Source organism: Dipodomys ordii, unplaced genomic scaffold, assembly GCF_000151885.1.
Source record: "Dipodomys ordii isolate 6190 unplaced genomic scaffold, Dord_2.0 Scaffold154, whole genome shotgun sequence".
Classification (NCBI taxonomy): Eukaryota; Metazoa; Chordata; class Mammalia; order Rodentia; family Heteromyidae; genus Dipodomys; species Dipodomys ordii.
The window spans coordinates 2,400,557-2,408,669 of record NW_012267370.1 but is presented as its reverse complement, the minus strand read 5'-3'; the positions used below and the strand labels follow the sequence as shown (position 1 = coordinate 2,408,669).

General features: G+C 41.1%; 1 pseudogene; it reads left to right on the top strand.

The window, feature by feature from the left end:
* The first annotated feature begins 1,665 nt into the window (after window positions 1–1,665).
* LOC105997859 lies at window positions 1,666–2,091 on the top strand (annotated as a pseudogene).
* Window positions 2,092–8,113: the final 6,022 nt, after the last annotated feature.

The following is an 8,113-nucleotide window of genomic DNA, read 5'->3' as shown; positions in this document are numbered from 1 at the left end:
GTTCAAAGCCAGCCCAGGCAGGAAAGTCCGTGAAACTCTTACCTCCAATAAACCACCAGAAAACCGGAAGTGGCTCTGTAGCTCAAGTGGTAGAGTGCTTGCCTTGAGCTGAAGAGCTGAGGGACAGTGCTCAGGCCCAGAGTTCAAGCTCCATGACCAACAACAACAACAAAAAGACAAAAACAAACATGTCAGCAACATAGGTGAATACAGAAACACATGTACATACATATGCAGAGACCAGGCACATGGATGATATATACATACAAACCAAGATATACACAAATGAATCACTAAGATTTCATCTGAACACACAAGTAAATCTAATGGCTCATGCAAAACAGATCCAGGTACTGAAAGGGGGTAGATGTGGGAGGTTACAGATGTTAGAACATATCTGGCCTTCTGTATAACCCATAGACACACACACTCATACACACACACACACACACACGAAATATAATTATTGAAACAAATTGTTGAACAACTCTGAATGATATAAATTTGTCAATGAGAAAAACTCGTGTAAATGCTCCATCTGGAGGGGCTTATGATCTATGAATATGTCTGGGCAAAAACTGCACTGGACACCACTAATCGAAAACTAAGAAAACACCAGGCTGCAAAATGCATGGTGTACCATGTACAAAATAAAAACTATCAATCGAAAGAGACAAGCATACATCAATAAAAGTATGAAAATCTATCCAGAAACCACAGGATGAGTGGGAATCAAGTAGTTGAGCTCACAGTGAAAACCCAAAAACTAAAAATGGAAAAGGTTTACCAAAATCTTCTTCAGGGAGTGAGAAACAGAGGTACATATGTGTAGTCCAGGTAATGGGAGACATATAGGGAAGCTGAATAGTTCAAGACACACCTGGCAGAGATGACAATAACCTGTCTCACAAAACAAGCATGTCCATCAGTCACTCATACAGTCATTCAAACAATCAGTCATAGAAAACTCTAAGTAAGGATGCAAATGGAACAATTCCAAAAAATAATTCTGAAATTCAGTTACTCAATTTAGGAATGTAAGGTCTGCACAGGGACTCCTCCCTCCCTCTTGGCTAAGTTTGTACCCACTATCTGTTACCTAAGTAACTGGCAGATCTGGAAGCAGTCACCTTTGCCTCTTGCTAGGTTACATCCTGGGCCACCTCTGGTCACATGTCTCCCATCTAACCTTAGGAGGGTCCCAGACCCTGCGGTAGCATCCAGATCCAGTTGGCCCCACCTTTCCCTCACCTGGCCACACCTCTTTCTGTCGCTGGCCTAGATAAGTCCTGGCCCAGAGGTGGGTAACCCCGGCTTTTCCTTTTCAGCCATGCTTCTCCATCATGCATGGCGGCAGCGGGGGCAGCAGTTCAATAAATAAACTTCTTTTCCTACCTGAATAGTGTGTGGTGTTCTCTTCATCGGCTACCTAATGAAACCAACCTATTTAATATACCTTACAAGGAAGATGTGTAGACACAATCTCGGGAGAAAACAAAACTGGGCACCCACAATCAAACAACTAGAAAAAGGCAGGCTCGAAGGCTGCTTCAAGACTTTTGGGGAGGAAAGGGTTGAGCTCAGGACCTAGCAAGTTGTTTAATTAGTCCTCACCCCTGTGACACCTCCACCGAGCCTCGGGCAAATCCCAGAGAGCAGTAAACCATGAACTGGAGAGTGGATTATTTAGGTTATAAGGAAGATGAGCAATTTTGTATAGGAGCCCTAGAGTTGGGCTTCAGCATTGTCCATGGAACAGATCAACAGTATGTCTCCAATGACAGTGACATCTACATCCTCCAAATCAAAGAGAATGGGGCTGCAGCCCATGATAGGCAGCTCCAGAAGGGTGATACGATCCTCTCTGTAAATGGCCAAGCCTAAAGAACCTGCTGCACCAGGATGCTGTGGACCTCTTTCATAATGCAAACTATGCTGTGTCCCTGAGAGTGACAGGTGCAGAATGGACCTATATGACATCAAGGTGAAGGGGAGCCAAATAGTATTCCTGTAGCTGTGATGCTGTTGCCACTGTTTGCTCTCCCCATGGTATCAGCCTGGACCTTCATGAAATGCCAACGACAGCTTTGAAACACTTGCTTTCTGCCAGCGCTCACAGTCTGCCAGAGCTTATATGTCTCTCATTCTCCTTCCCTGCTATTCTTCCATATCTTTTCCCTTCTTTGCATAACCAACACATGATTGAAAGGGACTTGATTCCTGCCTACATATTTGCTGTTCAAAATCTCCAAGTGTTCATATCCTAATGAAAGAGTAACTATATTCTCTTAAGAAAAGGTGGACATAAGCTAACACTTGCTTAGAACAAATGAGGAATTATGTAATTTACTAGGTTTGGCAAAAGAAATTCAGCTACTACCCAAAGAAGGAAAGATCCAGTCTTCCTGCCATCATGGGTTACACCTTTTTTCTTAACTGTCATAGGAGGCAGATGTATATAGTTTGAGAAAGGGAGGATTTTTACTTAATGATCTTTCATGGGAAATGTTTGTGGCCTTTATTAATAATTTCTAACTACATACTTGAGTGCCTATATTGGAAACAGGAGAATAAACAAAGGTTTTTACTTTTTTTTAAAGTAAATGAGGGGCTGAGAAGGTGGTTCAGTGGTAGAGTGCTTGACTTCCATGCATGAGGTCCTGGGTTCGATTCCTCAGCACCACATAAGCAGAAAAGGCCAGATGTGGCACTGTAGCTCAAGTGGTAGAGCACTAGCCTTCAGCTGAAGAGCTGAGGGACGGCACCCAGGCCCAGAGTTCAGTCCCCACAGCCAACCAAAAAAAAAAAGCAAATGACATAAAAAGGATACACACATTCATTCTTATGAGACAGTATAATATTGATGCTCTATGGAGAATTAAAGAGGTGAGGAAACTTCTTGGGTTCCTGATCTAAGAGACGATCATGATTTAAGAACTTTAAAGATCTGTTTTGTAGAGGAGTGTGTTGGAAGATGGTGGAGGAGAAGCTGGAGGCTAAACAAGCTCTCCCACAGAAAGCAGTTTTAGTGTTCCAGTGAACAGTCCTAAGCCAGAGAATCACACCAAGTGTGCCATTACAGGACAGAGTTAGGACAGAGAGGGAAAATCCAGGCAAGGAGACATATCTGAGCACTTGCCAGCAGCCACGGCTGAAGCGGCAGCCACAGCGAAGGCGGCTGTAGCCATCATACCTGCAACACAGAGAGCCCAGGACAAAGGCACCAGATGCAGCAGGCGAGTGGATTCTACTCAACACCAGCAAGAACTGACAAGGAGCAGACATTTTCATCCTGCAGTTCGCAGACCAGAGATGACCCAGGAACCAAGACTCCAGCAGGAGTAGAAACCTGACATCCTCACTACTTCTCAGGGAGCAGAGGAGGGAAGGCTACCTCCCCCCACTATCGGAGATCTCCATCTTTGATACTGAAAAAGGCCTGTCTGAGCAGCTAGCTCCAACTCAGGCCTTGGAAGAAAACAAGAGTCATTTAGCAGGTCACAGGAACCTAACCTGACCTGCTAGGCTCAGCTCCACCAAGGGAAAAGTCACCCATGCCGCCAGCCCCAGAAGTGGCTTTCTTCACTGGGTAAACAGAGCCAAAGGCTGCCCCTCCCTACAGCAGCCTTGAGAATCAACTGAAATTCAGTAAACATAAACTCTCAGAATGGCTCCAGGCTGGGCTCTGTGAGTGTCTCGGAAGCTAGTCCCTCAGGGAAAAGCTACTGTTTGCTGAAAGGCCTCAACCCTACCCAGAACCTAGCCTCATTACAGCATCTCCAAACTAGAGGAAACAGCCATCTCCCTCTTTTGTGATACTCAAAGCAGATCTCCCTCCCATTGAACTAGCCTGGGAGGAGGATCACAAAATCCTGGGTATAGCACAGCATTTTTCTGCCTGCTCAAACAAACTGACTTAAGAAACCATCAAGCCACAGGAAAATCAAACACCACAAGCAGACCAGAAACTCCAACAAGAGACTGGTTATGGACACAAGGGAGATAGAAGATCTTCCCATCCCCCCCAAAAAAAAAATCAAAGAACTCTTTTTTTGTACCTTTTATTAAAAATTTTTTCTAGAATAAAAACAAATAAAAAGTAAAACAACAGTTCATAAAAAGAACAATTACAACTGTCCATTTAGCATAGGAGAAGCTCTGTCAAACTCCAAATCAAGAAAGTACAAATTAAATCAAGGAATTATTATATTTAATACATCAGATTGGCACAGATTTTAAAGAATAACATCCAGTGATCATAAATATACAGGACAATCTGTTGATAGACCTCTCAGGAAGAAGTACCAAATGTAGAATATTTAAAATATTTATCTTGACTTCGAAATTGCAGGATATTTAAAAATGAACAACATCTCCGGAAGGATACAAACCAGTTAGAAAATATAGACTGCTTCTGAAGAGAAAAATGCAATTGGTGTGAGAAAGGAGTTTAAGATTTCCTTCACTATTTACCCTCTATATGTCTGTTGGCAATGCAAATATGTGAAATATGTATGAAGTGGTGAGAATATATTAAACACAAATAAGTACTAAAAAAATTTTTTTTCTAAAACTTTAATTTTTAACTTTAAAAAAATTTTGTTTTCTATTAACTTTTTTATTTTTATTTTTATTTTTTGTGAACATACTGTACAAAGGGGTTACAATTACATGGGCAAGATAATGAGTACATTTCTTATCAAGCATTGCAGCCTCCTCCTTTGTTTACCCTTCACATCCCTTCCCAGCCTCCCCCCACCTCTCAATCCTCCACCCCCCCCCACCAAAGTTGTAAAGTTGGTTTTCGACATGACAACTTGTACTCCTCATTGTTGCAACAGGTCCACCTGTATCCTTAAACGACTTGTTTTTCCCCTTCTCCTCCACAAAATATACCAACATCAACTATAGTGAAAGCAGGGGTTATACTATGGGGGAGGGACATACAAAACAACAAAGAAATAATCTTATAAATGTGTTAGAAACAAATACATGAAAGAAAAAAAATTAAAATACATATCTAAGGGTTCATTTTCCTAACATCACATTATCTCACCTTTCCTGCTTGACTCATACATATACTAGATATTGCAAATAAGAAAAACCATGGAACCTATGCTTTTTTTTCTTCCTCTTATAATTTTTATTTTAGGGGTATATGTGTGTGTACTTTTTTTCTTTTTAAAAAAATTTTTTTGTTTAGCTCTACTGGCCTTTTGATCCTTTTTTTTCTTTCCTTCTCATTCTTTTCACTTTTTCTTTTTTTGAGGGGGGGTCCAGTCGTGGGGCATTAACTCTGGGCCTGGGCACTGTCCTTCAGCTCTTTCAGCTCAAGGCTAGCGCTCTACCACTTGAGCCACAGCACCACTTCTGGCTTTTTTCTTTTTTGCTTATGTGGTGCTGAGGAATCAAACCCAGGGCCTTAGGCATGCAAGGCAAGCGCTCTACCACTGAACCACCTTACCAGCTCCTCTTTTCACTTTTTCTTCTCTTTCATTCTTCTTTGCGTGACTTAATTGCTGTTCTGCTCATCCTCATATATACCCATAGCTGATTATTAGACCTTATCCCCCATTGTGTACACACTTAATCCAGAAATTTATTACTCAATTTAAAACCTCTTAGGCTTAAATTCCTTAATAGCAGTGCTACCTCTTTATACCTATATAATATTTTAAGCATTTTTGTTTTTAAGTTTTTCATGTCTCCTTTTTTTTCCCCAGGACTGAGGACCGAACCCAGGGCTTTGCGTGCACCGGGTGCCCTTCCGCTGGGCACTGTGGCTAAAGTGGTAGAGCGCTAGCCTTGAGCTGAAGAGCTGAGGGACAGCGCCTAGGTCCAGAGTTCAGGCCCCACAACCGGACCCCAAAAAAAAAAAAGAAATGTACTCATTACCTTACTCATGTAACTGTAACCTGACCATACAGTAGCTTTACAATAAAAAAATCAAAATAAATAAGTAGAACTCATGTTAATGCCACCTGTGGAGGAGTATATGATCCATTAGTATATCTGAACACAAAAACACACTGGACACCACTAATCAAATACTAACAAAATACTTGGAACAAAGATGATTCAAGATGTCCTAGGCAATATTTGCATATTTGCAGTACCATATTCAGAAAACAACTACTGATCGAAAAATGTGGGCTTGAGTACATACATCAATAAAAGTACATAAGTTTATCAAGAAACCACAGGATAAGTGAGGACCCTCAGCAAAGAAAATCATCAGGTGAGGATCAAAGAGAAGACCAAAAAGGAAAAATGAAAAGGTTTTACTGAAATCTGCAGTGGAAGGAGAAAGAGAGGCCCACATATGTGATCCAGGTAATGGGAGGCAGGTGTGAAGTCTGAACAGTTCAGGACACACCTGGCCGATGTGGCCATAGCCTGTCTCACAAAACAAACAAGATCAATTACTCATACAGCATTCAAGCAGTCAGTCATATAAAACTCTAGGTAAGGAGACATGGAATAATTTCCATGACATAATATGGAATCTCAGTTGCTGAGAATAGAGAGATAGGTATACACCATCTGGGGAGAAAATTATGCAAGACACTAACAATCGAACAACTAGAAAAAGACAGGCTGGAAGGATGCCTCAAGACTTCCAGTGACAAATACATAAATAAGATATTCATTGAGCCAGACAGAAAAACTAACTTGTGAGGTCAGTACACAGGTAGATATCTAAGTAGAAACTACACAAATTAAATAGTAGAGAAAAAATAATTGAGCAATCAAGGAAAGAAAGTCCTGCCCAGCTCAGATCCCAAAAGTGAATTGAGAAGGATTTACCTCGTCACTTTCGTGAGCCCCCACTCCTGACCGCTAGGTGGCATTCAGGTCCTGAGAGGCAGTGGTAACAGGCTGAAGGTTTCCTGCTCTGACTGTGGCAGGGACAGACAGCTTGGCTCAGAAAACAAAGACAAAACAAACATGTCAGTAAGAAATATAAAGGAATACAGAAACATATGGAGAGTCAGATGAGTGATGAATACATAGAAACAAAGAAATACACAAATGATTACTCGAAAGGAACTGAACACACAGTTAAATCCCATGGCACAAAAGAAACATGCAGTAAGTATAAAGAAAGGGACATAAAAAACCACAGAAGAAACAGGAGTCTTTAACCCAAACTGACACACTTCTACTCAGAAGAAAGAACCCTTCAAAATCAACCTGAGCAGAAAACTCTAGGAGATTCCCTCTAGCAATGTATTTTTTAAAAACTAGGCTAGAAGCATAGTTCAATTCTACATGTGCAAAATGACTGAGACCGCAAACACCGTTCTGCCTCAGACATCACATCCAAGTTGCAATAAGAAACAACAACAAAATAAAACAGAAAAACACAACTCTAGCCCAGGTCCAGATGTATTGACCACAGGATTTTATAAGATTTTTAGAGAGGAACAAATACCCATACTCCCTAAGCTCTTCCATAATATAGAAGCAAAAGTAGCAATCCTGGGGCTGAGAAGGTAGCTCAGTGGTAGAGCGCTTGCCTTGCATGCCTGAGGCCCTGGGTTCGATTCCTCAGCACCACATAAGCAAAAAGAAAAAAGTCTGAAGTGGCGCTGTGGCTCAAGTGGTAGAGTGCTAGCCTTGAGCTGAAGAGCTGAGGGACAGCGCCCAGGCCCAGAGCTCAGTCCCCACGACCAGACTCAAAAAAAAAAAGTAGCAATCCTAAACTCACTCAATAAAGTCAATATTATACTCATCCCAAATCCAGGCAAAGATCCAACAAAAATGAGAACTACAGACCAGTCTCTCTGATGAACACAGATGCAAAGCTCCTCAATAAAATATTAGCACACAGAATATAGACACAAATTTTAAAAATCATACATTATGACCAAGGGGACTTCATTCTGCACATGCAGGGAAGGTTTAACATACATAAATCAATAAATGTAATTCACCACATTAACAGGGCCAAGGTCAAGATCCACATGATTATTTCAAATAATGCAGAAAAAGCCTTTGACAAGATATAACATCCATTCATGTTATAAGCTCTGGAAAAAATAGGAATTGAAGGAATATTCTTTAAAACAATAAAAGCCATATATGACAGACCAACAGTCAATATCATACT